The following is a 13215-nucleotide window of genomic DNA, read 5'->3' as shown; positions in this document are numbered from 1 at the left end:
TGAAGGTTTCCATCACCTCCCAGTAATACCATTAAATTATAGACCCATGAGTGGATTTGTCAATGGAATAGATCAGAATAGTCAAAATTCAGCTACCTCTTAATGCCTGGATCCACTAGCCGGATCTATACCTTCAAGACATTGGGTGACATTAAACATCCAAACCAACATTTGCCTATACAAATTTATAATTATCAGTTGCGCTGACAGAAATAAACCAAACATCTAAAACAAGTCTTATACATTGTTGGGTTTTTCTTGCATAGTAATTGTTTTAAGTACTTGTATATTCCAGATCTGAAGAGGCAATGCAACGTTAAGATAGCTTGATGCCTTCACCAATCCTTCAACTTTCCAAGATGCCTTAAGAATAGCCACAATGTCCACATCTTACATACGAAGAGATCATTCTTTGGTAATAACAAGGTAGAGACACATTCTTTGCCTTTGACATCACATCTTCAGAACACTTTTACAAAAGGCAAAATGGAAGTGTAAGTGCTCTTTTAGTCCTTGTTGTTGCCCTTTCAAAATAACATATTATCTTTTTTTCTCCCTGTTAACACAATTGTAGGGTGCTCTAAGTTACTCAGGGCCTCAGAGTCCTATAGTAGAAGCTGTATTTATACTCATCTCCCTTTTAATTGCTCTCACTTGGGCTTCTAGAAGCTAAGGCAGCATCATGAGAGCACATATTCGGTAGGTGACACTTTGCTCACATAGCGTGGGTAAGGTAAGCCCAAGTCAGCTGCATTCACTTACGCCAATCTTTAGCTTGGTGAACACTATGGACCTTGAGACCTTGCAGATGTTGAAGAGGTGCATTATACCCCTTCTTGTATATCATGTACCACACTACTGAGCCCTTCCTCCACTCCTTCATCTTAAGGCACCCATTTCATTAGGTTGCTTCATGGAACCAAATACGTTCCTGAAGGGCAACTCATTGGATTGTACTCTTAGGCCTCTGTAAATTGAATCAGAGCAACTACCCTCATCAAACATTTATTTGCCCATTACTTATTTAACTAGCATATTTCAATGACTCTCTATGACTGATTAGGCATCTAGTTATTGCTGATTATATGAACGATTTAAGATGTTATCTTTTCCCAAACTCTGTGGATGTTAGCAAGAGGAACAGCCTTATTTCAGAGTGATGAGCATTTTTGGTTATTGACAAATGTGTTAGAAGTACACATTTACACAGAAGCACGCCCTCTAAGATGGTGCATTTATTTCATCTGCAAGGAATTCCAGCTGTAAGCACATAACTGGGTACTCACTGATGTCTTCTCAAGTATGAATTCCTGTACTGGGAACATCCTTCCCAGCGCTTGGTATAAAGATGTTGTACTTTAGTACATTAATAACTTTCTGATAATTTGTCCTCAGAGACAAATCCCAGGAGCATATTCTCCTTAGTACTCCACACATCCCCTTTATGTAATGTAACCTCTTCTAGGAAGGCAACTTGGGAGGTAGAAGCAAATGAAGGGTTCCGCCCATCAAGGAGTCTTGGTGTTCAAGGGGAAGCAGATGCTAACAGATGCAGGCATTGACAGAGGTAGTAAATAAAGTGGGAGTTCAAAGCAATACTGGGGATAAATTAGGAAGGTAAATGCCCCATCACCACCAAGAACCAAATGGACTGCCAGTGTTCCAATCGAGACTGCTGTCTTCACACTCTTTTCCAGGGTTTTATTGGTTGATAATCTGTCAGTTCCATATTACTTAGAGAAGCTAGGTGAGGCACTTCAGAGACCACATGCATGACTGTTATTTGCTAACAAATATGGCTTCAAATACAAGAGATCACTTGGGATCCTAAACCAGCAATTCAAAAGGTCGTCTATAAAAAAAATGTTTACAAACTGCTCTAAGAAGGAGCCACCAGCCTGGAAAGTCCAAAGTCCTGGCTCTGCCCCTCTCAAGAATGAAGGATGTGATGGTCAAATGATGAATAATTAGAATGAGCCCTCATGGTGGAAAGCTACAAGCCCAAACATTCCAGCGGACAGGGATACTCATCCTAAAGAATTCAAGGTTCCCGGAGTGTATAAATTGAGGCATAGCATTATCCCTTTTCATTTCTCTTGTCAAAGGTCTGAGGACACAAAGCAGAATGACTTGGTGGCTGCCCTGGGAAGCAGCAGGCTGCTATGGCAGGTTGATTCTACCCGTTGTCAAAGTTTTGCCATTTGGCTAGGCTGTGTGTTTCTTTCTCCTTTCTTCCTTTTATAAAAATATGGTATATTCTCAGCAGAATTATGATCCGAAGCTATAATCAGCATCATGGTAGTTATTGCTCATTACAATGAAATATGAATTTATAAAATATTTTTCAAACACAGGAAATATTTTCAGAATTTTTCTGAAGTTCCCTTCATATACAGTCATCTTTAATGGGAAGGCTTTGATTGTTATTAATCTGTATTTATTCCCACTGTATATGGTGTAAATCATATGTAAATCAAAGCATGTAAATCATATTTTATATAAGTACAAATTATATAATATATACACGTATAACTATAAAACTGATGAAATTTTCTTTTCTTTAAACTAATCAAATTTAAGCCAATTAAACATTTTCCATTATGAAAATACACTTTGACCAATGAGGTTCTATGTTGAATTCCCAAACAAAATTCTTAAGCCTTTTTTTGAAAAAAAATCATACAGAGTTTAATATTTTTAAATCCTTCCCTGAGATCTGAGCAACAAAGTCCCTTACCACAAGGTCTATATTTTAAACAACCCTGACTTGTGATGTGACAGCAAAGGAATAATACATTAGCTGTGTTGCTTGAGGCGAAGAACTTTGGGCAGGAACCCAAACGATCCCTGAAGGCACAGCTGTGTCTCCCCAACACTTTCCACTCCATCCTGTGTCCTTGAGACAAAGATAAGGGCTGCGATGTGTTTCATTGGTAGATCATTTGTTTGGTGTTCATAAAGCCTTGAACTTTAAAGAAAGGAGAACCTTTTGGATTGTTATGCATTTGAACAACTAGTCAGTGGCACTTTAGGGACAAGTTGTGACACCTTTTGTTTTAACTGGCAGAGGAGGGTGACATGGCTGAGTTAGAGGGTCATTGCTACATGGGTTCCATCCTGGCTATAGAAAAGATGTAGTGAACAGTCTCACACTCCCGCTGATAAGGGACCATTTTACAATTGTCCTTGCACCCATGCCCTCCCCAACATAAAGAGCTCCTATTGCCTTGTAAAAAGCTCAAGTCCAAGTCGATCAAGGACCTCCACATAAAACCAGATACACTCGAATTAATAGAAGAAACAGTGGGGAAGAGCCTCAAACACATGGGCACTGGGGAAAATTTCCTGAACAGATCACTAATGGCTTATGCTCTAAGATCAAGAATCGACAAATAGGACCTCATAAACTGCAAAGCTTCTATAAGGCAAAGGACACTGTCAACTAACAGATTGGGAAAAGATCTTTACCAATCCTACATCCAATAGCGGGATAATATCCAATATATGCAAAGTACTCCAGAGAATCAAATAACCCTATTAAAATTGGGGTACAGAGCTAAACAAAGAATTCTCAACTGAGAAATATCAAATGGCCGAGAAGCACCAAAGAAATATTCAGTATCCTTAGTCACCAGGGAAATGCAAATCAGAATAACCCTGAAATTGCACCTCACACCAGTCAGAATGACTAAGATCAAAAACGCAGGTGACAGCAGATGCTGGCGAGGATGTGGAGAAAGAGGAACACTCCTCCATGGTTGGTGGGATTGCAGACTGGTACAACCACACTGGAAATCAGTCTGGAGGTCCCTCAGAAAATTGGACATAGTGTTACCTGAGGACCCAGCTATACCACTCCTGGGCATATACCCAAAAGATGCTCCAACATATAACAAAGACACGTGCTCCACTATGTTCATAGCAGCCTTATTTACAATAGCCAGAAGCTGGAAAGCACCCAGATGTCCTTTAACGGGGAAATGGATACAGAAAATGTGGTTCATTTACACAATGGAGTACGACTCAACTACTAAAAACAATGACTTCATGAAATCCTTAGGCAAATGGATGGAAGTAGAAATTATCATCCCGAGTGAGGTAGCCCAATCACAGAAGAACATGCATGATGTGCACTCACTGATAAGTAAACATTAGTCCAAAAGCTCAGAATACCCAAGATACAATTCACAGACCTCATGAAGCTCAAGAAGAAGGAAGACCAAAGTGTGGATGCCTCCGTTCCTCTTAGAAGAGGGAACAAATACTCACAGGAGGAGACCAAGTATGGAGCAGAGACTGGAGGAAAGGCCATCCTGAGACTGCCCAACCTGGGAATTCATTCCATATTCAGTCACCAAAACCAGACACTCTTGTGGATGCCAAGAAGTGCTTGCTGACAGGAGCCTGATATAGCTGCTTCCTGGCAGGCTCTGCCAGAGCCTGACAAATACAGAGGCTGATGCTAGCAGCCAACAATCAGAATGAGCACTGAGTCCCCAATAGAGGAGAAAGGACTAAAGGAGCTGAAGGGGTTTGCAACCCCATAGGAAGAACAACAATATCAACCAACCAGACCTCCTCCATACCCATCCAGAGTTCCCAGGGACTATACAAGCAACAAAGAGTACACATGGACAGACCAATGGCTCCATGTGCATATGTAGCAGAGGATGGCCTTGTCTGGCATCAGTGGGTAGAGAGGCCCTTGGTTCTATCAAGTCTAAGTGCCCCAGTGTAGGGGAATGCCAGAGTGGGAAAGAGAGAGTGAGTGGGTGAGAGAATAACTTTATAAAGCCAGGGGAGGAGGGATGGGATGGGGGGTTCCGGAGGAGAAACCAGGAAAGGGGATAACATTTGAAATGTAAACAAAGAAAATATTCAATTAAAAAAAAAGAGCTCAGTCCCTACTCATGAGCCAATATACTTCTTCTCCCTTAGGTGGCTTCTGTTCACTATATGGTCACAAGAAAAGTTAATTACTTTTCATAGCAGTGCAAAGTGTTGTGTATGTGCCTTTGACTAATCTGTGCTGCTACAATACACAACTATCAATGGGATAACTTCATGTTACTGTTGTGCAGTGTGGAAGCCTAAGGTCAAGACAGCAGCCACTTCACTGTATCCTTCAGGGAGGTTTTGCTATGTTTTTCCAAAGAAAGAAGGCAAAAGAACAAGCCACCTAAACACTAATAGAAGTTTCTGTTATAAGGGTTGTATGTCTTAATACCACTCAAGAGCTAGAAATTGGTAATCTCTTTTAAGATTTATTTTCTTTATTTTATTTCATATAAATTATTTCATACGTTTAGCCTGCATGTATATATAGCATGATATACATGACCATATCCATAGAAGTCGGAGAAAATATGAGATGTCTTGGAACTGGAGTCACAGATGTGGCAAACCATTGTACGGATGCTAGGAATGAAACACAGGTCCTCCTCAAGAGCAGCAAATACTCTTAACCACTGAGCTGTCTCCCCAGCCCCATATCAGGTCACAGAGCAGGATTTTAATATTTTTTTAAAGTTCATGATTTTTTTAAAGGCTCCCCAAATCAGTTTGGGAATAACAGGGCCTAGGCTTTATCTATGGTGATCTCTAACACCATAGCTGTTAACTGAATGACATCACCAGCATTGTGCTTTTTATTTGGTTGGGTTTTATTTTTAACACAACAAATTACACACACACACACACACACACACACACACACACACACACACCAACACACCATATATATGGTGTGTTTCTTTTAATTTCTTTCTTTTAATTTTTCTTCTCTTTTTCTTTCTCTCCTTTCTCTCTCTCTTTTAAAGGATATCTATCCTATTTTAATTAAAACTATTTGCATATAGTATATTTTGATCATGTTTTCCACTTTCACAACTGCTCCTGGATTTTCCCCACCTCAGTATTCTCCAAACTCTATGTTATCTGTTGCTCTTGTCTCTCTCTTTCAAAATGAATCAAAAAAAAAAACAAATAAAAACAAAAAAAGCAATAAACCACCTGCCCAAATACTCAAAAAAGAAAAGCAAATGAAGGGGCAAAATACCAATAAGACAAGAAGAAGAAGAGGAAGAAGAAGAGGAGGAAGAAAGAAGGAAAGAAGGAAAGAAAAAGAAAGAAAGGAAGGAAGAAAGGAAGAAGGAAAGAAGGAAAGAAGGAAAGAAAGAAAATGAAAGAAAAATAAAACTGTGAAACCAAAGCAAAACTAAAGGTCCTCAAAAAATACCTTGGATCCATTTTTCTGACACCCTCCATATATCAAGACTGCTTCAAAAACAAAGAGCCTCCTGACACAAATCAGCTAAGCATCAACACAAACAAATTGCCAGACCTTTCCTTGTATGACACAAATTCAGATTTTATAGCATAATAAAAATATGGCTTCCTGGAAACAGAGCATTAATTGTTTTATGTCTATGACTGTTTCACTTGCATGTAAGTATATGCATCACATTTGTGTCTGGTGCCCTTGAAAGTCAGAAGAGGTTTTCAGATCTAGTAGACTAGAGTTACAAATGTTTGCGAATCAAACCAGGTCCTCCGGAAGAGCAACATGTGCTTTAAACCACTGAAATATCTCTCCAGTCCTCCATATATTTTTAAAGAAGCACTTTTAAGTTAATTAGGTTTAAATCTTTGCATGTGTGTGTGTGTGCGTGTGTGTGTATGTATAAATGAATACAGTTGATACCCCATAGAAGCCAAAAGAAGATCTCGGATTCATTGATATGGGTGCTGGGAAATAAACTGTATCTCTCTGCAAGAGTATTAAGCCCTCATAATTACTGAGCTATCTCTCTGGGCCATAAGAATGTTCAGCTCTTTGTTTCTATGTTTGAGATTCTAAACATAGAAGACATTAGCATGTTGAGCTCAAAAGTTGCGCGATGGTCAGTAACATTCCTAAAATGTAACTCCATTTTCTTATAATGTTCAGTAAGTTTGTTTAATTTATTTTTTCCTTAACATAATCTGTGTGTTTTAACGCTAGTTAAGACCCTGGCATCTGCACGCAGTTAGAATCTAAGACCTCTTTCCAAAGAATTTTTATTTTCTCATCTATTCTCTTGCCCCTGGTACCATTTTCAGAACCATAACAAGGGTCCATTGACTGGTGAATAAAACTTCCCTTGACATGTTCTAACTGTGAAGGGAACAATATTTCTGTGTATTATGACTTACCTTCTTTATGCATAGTAATATTTCCTCAGCTCTCTTTTTTCATAATAATTATAAGGCATACAATTAGTTGGAATAAAGACTTGAAGACCAGATTTACAAGAATCAAAATATTGCATCACCACATAATGAAATTTTACAACAATGTTTCACTGTTTTTTTTATTAACTTGAGTATTTCTTATATACATTTCAAGTGTTATTCCCTTTCCCGGTTTCCGGGCAAACATCCCCCTCCCCCCTCCCCTTCCTTATGGGTGTTCCCCTCCCAACCCTCCCCCCATTGCCGCCCTCCCCCCATAGTCTAGTTCACTGGGGGTTCAGTCTTGGCAGGACCAAGGGCTTCCCCTTCCACTGGTGCTCTTACTAGGATATTCATTGCTACCTATGAGGTCAGAGTCCACGGTCAGTCCATGTATAGTCTTTAGGTAGTGGCTTAGTCCCTGGAAGCTCTGGTTGCTTGGCATTGTTGTACATATGGGGTCTCGAGCCCCTTCAAGCTCTTCCAGTTCTTTCTCTGATTCCTTCAACGGGGGTGTTTCACTGTTTTTAATAAAAAGAAGAGAGTGTACTTGTAACAACCCAAGAGTGCATCTCAACAGAGAAAAACCAATAGAGGCTTGACTATCTGAGTTAGACCGTATCAAGTAGAAGCATTCTCTTGTATAAATCAAGGAAAACCTTGAGTTAAAAGTAGAACACTCTAGATAGTATATTTTAACACTAAACATGAAAAGGAGACGTAATTACTTAACAACATGATAAAAGCATACAGGTCTGCATATATGATACAAGTAGTATATAGTGGGTTATGCAGAAAAATGCAATAATAACTCACATTGGTTATTCAGTAAGTCCAAGAGATTGTTTTCGTAGGTTATTTTGATGTGCTTTGGTACATCAAAGAGCATAAGGAGTGACAATATTTTTGGACTTCATAAGTCTTCGTCAATTTTACTTCACAACATTATGAAAGAATTGGTTTTAAGCAATAGTCTCTAAGTTTGCAACTCTGATGTTCTCAGGCCTCCTTTACTTCAAGGTACCTTGTGGAGACCTCTGACAACAGCCTGAGGCAGCTGGGTGTCTCTTCTGTGTTTGCCAATTCTTGCTCTCCCTTAATTCCCAGTGACTCTGTGGAAGCTGGTTGCCAGAAAGCGATATTCACATTTTATTGATATAATGTTGGAAAGAATAAACAATCATGTAGACAAAGAGTAGAGCTCATTTTGGAATAAATAAAACTTCAACTGACATTTGGGAATAATTAACAGAATTATGCCATATCCATCTTGGAAACTTCTATGTCTTATACCATTCAGTGGACATCCCGGTGTGTTTATAGAACAGAGACGTTTTCTGTCATTATCATTCAATATTTATTGTCATCAGTGACATTATTTGAATATACATTTCAAATGGCAGTAAATAATTTCTATAAGTCAAGGACATTTTTGAGAGCTTACACATGCGATCTCACCATGGCCATGATCAGCTCCCCAGTCTCTGTAAACACTCTCAAGTGAGTTCAAGAGAGACACAGTGCATACTGTAGGAATCATGGAGGGTTTATTACGGAATTACGTGAGGCACTTTTAAAGGTGAGAGTGCACAACTTTTCTCGGCTACAGCAGAGAAAAATACTCTTGTGACATTGTCAGAGATCACTGTGGGGAAAGAAATACTCACATGAGGAAAGAATAATCAAAGACCAGAGACACCTCTGTGTTGACTTTATAGTACATCCTAAGGTTTCTTATGCCCCCTGTAGGATTAATTCTTAAGGAGGGGACAATGGTATGTAATTTTCTGTAGCACAAAGCCTCTGTAGAATAGTGATCCCACAATCTAGACTGCCAGTTTCTATTCTGGGCCATAGATAGAACTCAGATCCCATTCTTTTGCCCAAAAATATGTACCATAGAAAAATCGCAAAGAGTTTTTAAAAGAAAAGTAAGAATAAATCTATAAAAGTAGTCATCTGGGGAGTGATGGGATCTCTCAGTGAGTAAAAACCCTTGCAACCAAGCCTGACAACTTGAATTTTATTCTACGGACCCATATGCCAGAAAGAGAGATCCAGATCCTGAAAGTTGACCTTTGACCTCCACACAGGTCATGGCATTCCCAACCCTGCCCCCCCGCCACACACACACACACACACACACACACACACACACACACACACACAATGAATTAATCCATTGATCAATAAGCAAGCTATGTTAATTGTTTTTTATAATAGAGCCATGCTTTATGAGGAGGAACTAGCCTTCCCTTAAGCATCTTCAACAGTGCCCTGTCGCCTCCACTTTCTCCTTTTCATTGGTTTTAAATCTTAAGGAAGGCTAATGGGGATGTCTCCTCCCTTCTTTCATTGTTCACTGTTTTTCACTTACAAAGCCACTGTGTCACCAGAAATATAGGATACGGGACCTGAAGCTCCTTATGAGGGAGAGATCTATCTGTAGTGACTTTTGGTGCTTGTCGGGTTGGGAATTTCTCACTGGCTATCTAATGCTACTACGACTCTCTACAGCACAACCTATCCTTCAGTTTGCTTTGTTGGAAATGGGTAGAATGTTCCAAAAGTTACTGATCATATCATTTACTTACATCTCTGATATACAATTGTGGGCAGAAAACCCTTTAGAAAAGATAATCAAAAAGAAAAGCATTTTAATTTGCCTTCGCAGCCTTACAATTTTTTCCCCTTTAAATTTTCACATTGGTTCTCAAAGCAAAATCTGATGTTTTTTCATAGAGTTGGCCATCTCAACTTTTCTTTTTCTATTTTCTTTCTACAATAAATGCTATTTCAAGTCAGTATGAAGGTAGAAATAAAAGATATGTTTAACAGAAAAAAATAGCATAGAAGAACTGGTACGATGACACTGTATCTGGAGGAATTGGAGTGGGGCTGTGTGTGGATTAGGTTTTGTATCTGCGTCTACTTCTCCCTACATAATAAAGCTATGCCATTTAATCATTCTGTTTATGTTATTCTGTATATGGTAACGGCAATCAGAAAACATTGTTCTTTAAACCATCAATCTGCAGACTTCATAGAGTTTTGATTTTTTGTTTGTTTGTTTGGTTTGGTTTGTTTGAACCTAGTCCACATAGGTGTTGCACAGCCTAAAACCTATTTACAACTACAAATACCAGTATTATATAATATCATATTTCATCTATATTCAGTAGATGGTACATTGGTAATAAAGAAATTAAGTCAAACACAGTATATGAGGGACCAGATTTCTAAGAAAGGGGAATGCAATCTGTTTTAGTTTTGATTCCTTTGAAATCACTGTCAATATCCTCATCCATTTCTGACCATCTGCATATTTAAAGAGAACCCCCCCCCCAAACACAGAGAAGCTTATTTTTACCATATATTGGCTAGATGTGTAGATAAACAGTGTATCTCTATTGCTTAGCTAATGCCACTAAATGATGCATTTTTAAATTCCTAAACATATTTTAATCATTTTACAGGGATAAACAAACGTCTTTAGTTTTGTGCATGAAGTTGTTTAACCTGAACATATTGTAATAGTGCATTTTGCTTATAATTGCTAAGTATCATATGGCACTTGATCAAAGTTCTAGTGAAATTGATCTAAACTCTGAACAACGACACGAGTCACAGCGTTAAAAACATGGCGATGTTAAATAAAGAAAATATTACAGTCTTAAGTTCTGTACACATTACCGAGCATGAGATGCACAATCATCAGTCTTTGTATTATACATACTTTACATAATATTAACCTAGTCTGGCTTTCAGCTCTATTTTGTCTCATGAGGTATGTCCTGAACAGAGTGTGATGCTGGAAAAGGACTAAAGCACACATGTGCTTGAGATGCTCGCACATCCGCTTAACTCCTCATCGCTCTCAACAGTCAAGAAAGTGGACAGCAGCCATGCCATAATTGGCAGAACTTTGCAGACCCAGAGATGAAATGAGTTCCAAACAGGACTAGTGTTTCCTAGAAACAGGATGCAGATGAGTACATATTAAATGATAAATGAATAACAATGATAGGAAAATTTTTTTTCATAGAAGAGAATTCTTTGAGAATTGCATGTTGTAGGTATCTGTTGAGAAAGTGGTTAGGAGAATGAGAAAAATACAGATACTGGGGCTCTATTCTAAAGGGCAAGGTGGCAGGACATGACAGGAGAAAATTCTACCACCCGTCTATGGAGGCAAAGAATGAACCTACAATGAGTGTCCTCTAACAGGGAGAGCAAAATGTTCCCCTCTGGGTATTTTGTCTTACTTATGAGAATGGGGAATCAGGCACAAATGCATCATTTTTTAAAGTTATTACTGCTTACTGATTATTAGTGAAGGTTCCATAGTGCCACTGTCGTTCCTGCTTTCTGACCATATTCCCTAGCCAAGTACCCAGTTCTGTTCCGCGACTCCCTCCTGCTTATCTCTGTCTTCGCAAGTAGACTCCATTTCTCCTTGCACATCAAAACCAGCACTCAGCTGCTTCACTTCAGCCTTCTTACGGTCCCTAATGGTTTGTGTCTGTTCTTGTCATTTCTAATATTTCTAATAACTGTCTTCAACTGTCACGGGAATTTTCAAGAACTGATCATCCAGTTAGCTCCTGTTTCAGATTCTTGCTTCTATCCCTCAAGCCACATTCATCTTTAAAATATGTAGCTATTTTTATCTATCTAAGGAGAAAATATTTGTGTTTATTCATATTGAATAAAAGACAGCTTTCCATGCTGATGGGAAAACTGGATGTCTACATGTAGAGGATTGAAACTAGACATTTATCTCACTCTACAAGAAAGGAAGCACACAGGAGGCTTTACTACCTAAAACTTCATTTGAAAATATTGGAGGAAGGTATAAAGCATGTCTTCTACAGAAGGGCAAACGTAATGGTCAACCATACTCAGCTGTGTACTCTGTTGAGCGACAATAATGACTGGCCTGGCTGCGCAGGCTCTCTGGAACAAGAGTGACATGATCACCAGCAAGTAACCAATTGCTTTCCGATTGGATTTAGGTCCTATTCCACAAGATGAAATCATACCTGAAACCACTATTGTCCCAGGAACGTGTGGCTAGACAGATCATAACCCATAGTGGAGAAACTAATACTATATACTGTTAAATGGACATAGTATTAAGTCAACTCCTAATGAGTTATTATTACCTTTCCTCTCAAAAGCTTCATTTTGCAGTAGATAGTGATCAACAGAGACCCACAACTTGCCAAGGGGCAGAGGATAAGAGAATGTGTTCATCCCTAAAGGATCATGGGAGTGGAACGAGTATAGGAACCAGAGGCAGGACTACAAGGAAGTCCTTCTGGACTCAGCAGGGCACCTGTACCTGTGTACTCACAGTAGGTGTGAGAATAGGCACAGGACCTGTGCAAGCCCAAGCCAATCTAAATCCCAGCACACAGAGGGAATGGGCACACAGTCCTTCCCCTACCAGTGGGGTAATTGGCAATAGTTAGTTCCTGGGAGCATAAGGGTCAGAATTCTCTAACGGTGAAGAAGCTCCAGTGGAAGGTGAACATCCAAGAGTGTTTGAGACAGAGCAAATGAGTCTTCCAGGATTCGAATAAAAGGTACAACAAGGTGAGTGGATAGAGGAGGTTGCTGGATCTCAGAAGGGTGAGGAGATGGAACTGGTGAAAACACATTGTAACGCAGAACTCTCACAGAACTGAAACAAATCCGAAAAGAAATAAATATATTTATTAAAGTATAGGACATAGGCAAATGTTTCAGTATAAGACCACAGAGTTCCTGGGTAAAATTCAAACATAGAGAAAGCAGACAAGATTTTTTTTATTTATTTTTATTGGAGATTTTATGTATTTACATTTCAAACATGGTCTCCTTTCTCCCCGTCTCCCATTCCTCCTCCCCCTCCCTCCTCCCCCTGCTTCTCTGAAGGTGCTCCCACTCCTACCCACTCCCACCTCAAAGCACTGGCATTCCTCTATATTGGGGAACTGAGCCTTCACAGGTACAAAGGTT

At 39.2% G+C, this 13215-nt stretch overlaps 1 protein-coding gene across 10 annotated transcripts in view; it reads right to left on the bottom strand.

The window, feature by feature from the left end:
* Nucleotides 1–4381, bottom strand: part of LOC147998712 (uncharacterized) — a 184257-nt gene extending 179876 nt beyond the window's left edge. For 4 of the 10 annotated variants that reach the window (XR_015646031.1, XR_015646029.1, XR_015646028.1 and 1 more), the window contains exon 1: nucleotides 4270–4381. The gene's annotated coding sequence lies outside the window, so the exon portion shown is untranslated. Of the gene's footprint in view, nucleotides 1–4193 lie in introns of all 10 variants that reach the window. The other 6 variants (XR_015646022.1, XR_015646030.1, XM_087598798.1 and 3 more) reach the window with 4 other exon arrangements.
* Between the last annotated feature and the right edge of the window lie 8834 nt (nucleotides 4382–13215).

The sequence above is a fragment of the Rattus norvegicus genome, chromosome 20, assembly GCF_021556685.1.
Source record: "Rattus norvegicus strain SHRSP/BbbUtx chromosome 20, alternate assembly SHRSP_T2T, whole genome shotgun sequence".
In the NCBI taxonomy this organism is placed as follows: Eukaryota; Metazoa; Chordata; class Mammalia; order Rodentia; family Muridae; genus Rattus; species Rattus norvegicus.
This window is presented reverse-complemented; position numbering and strand designations above follow the sequence as displayed.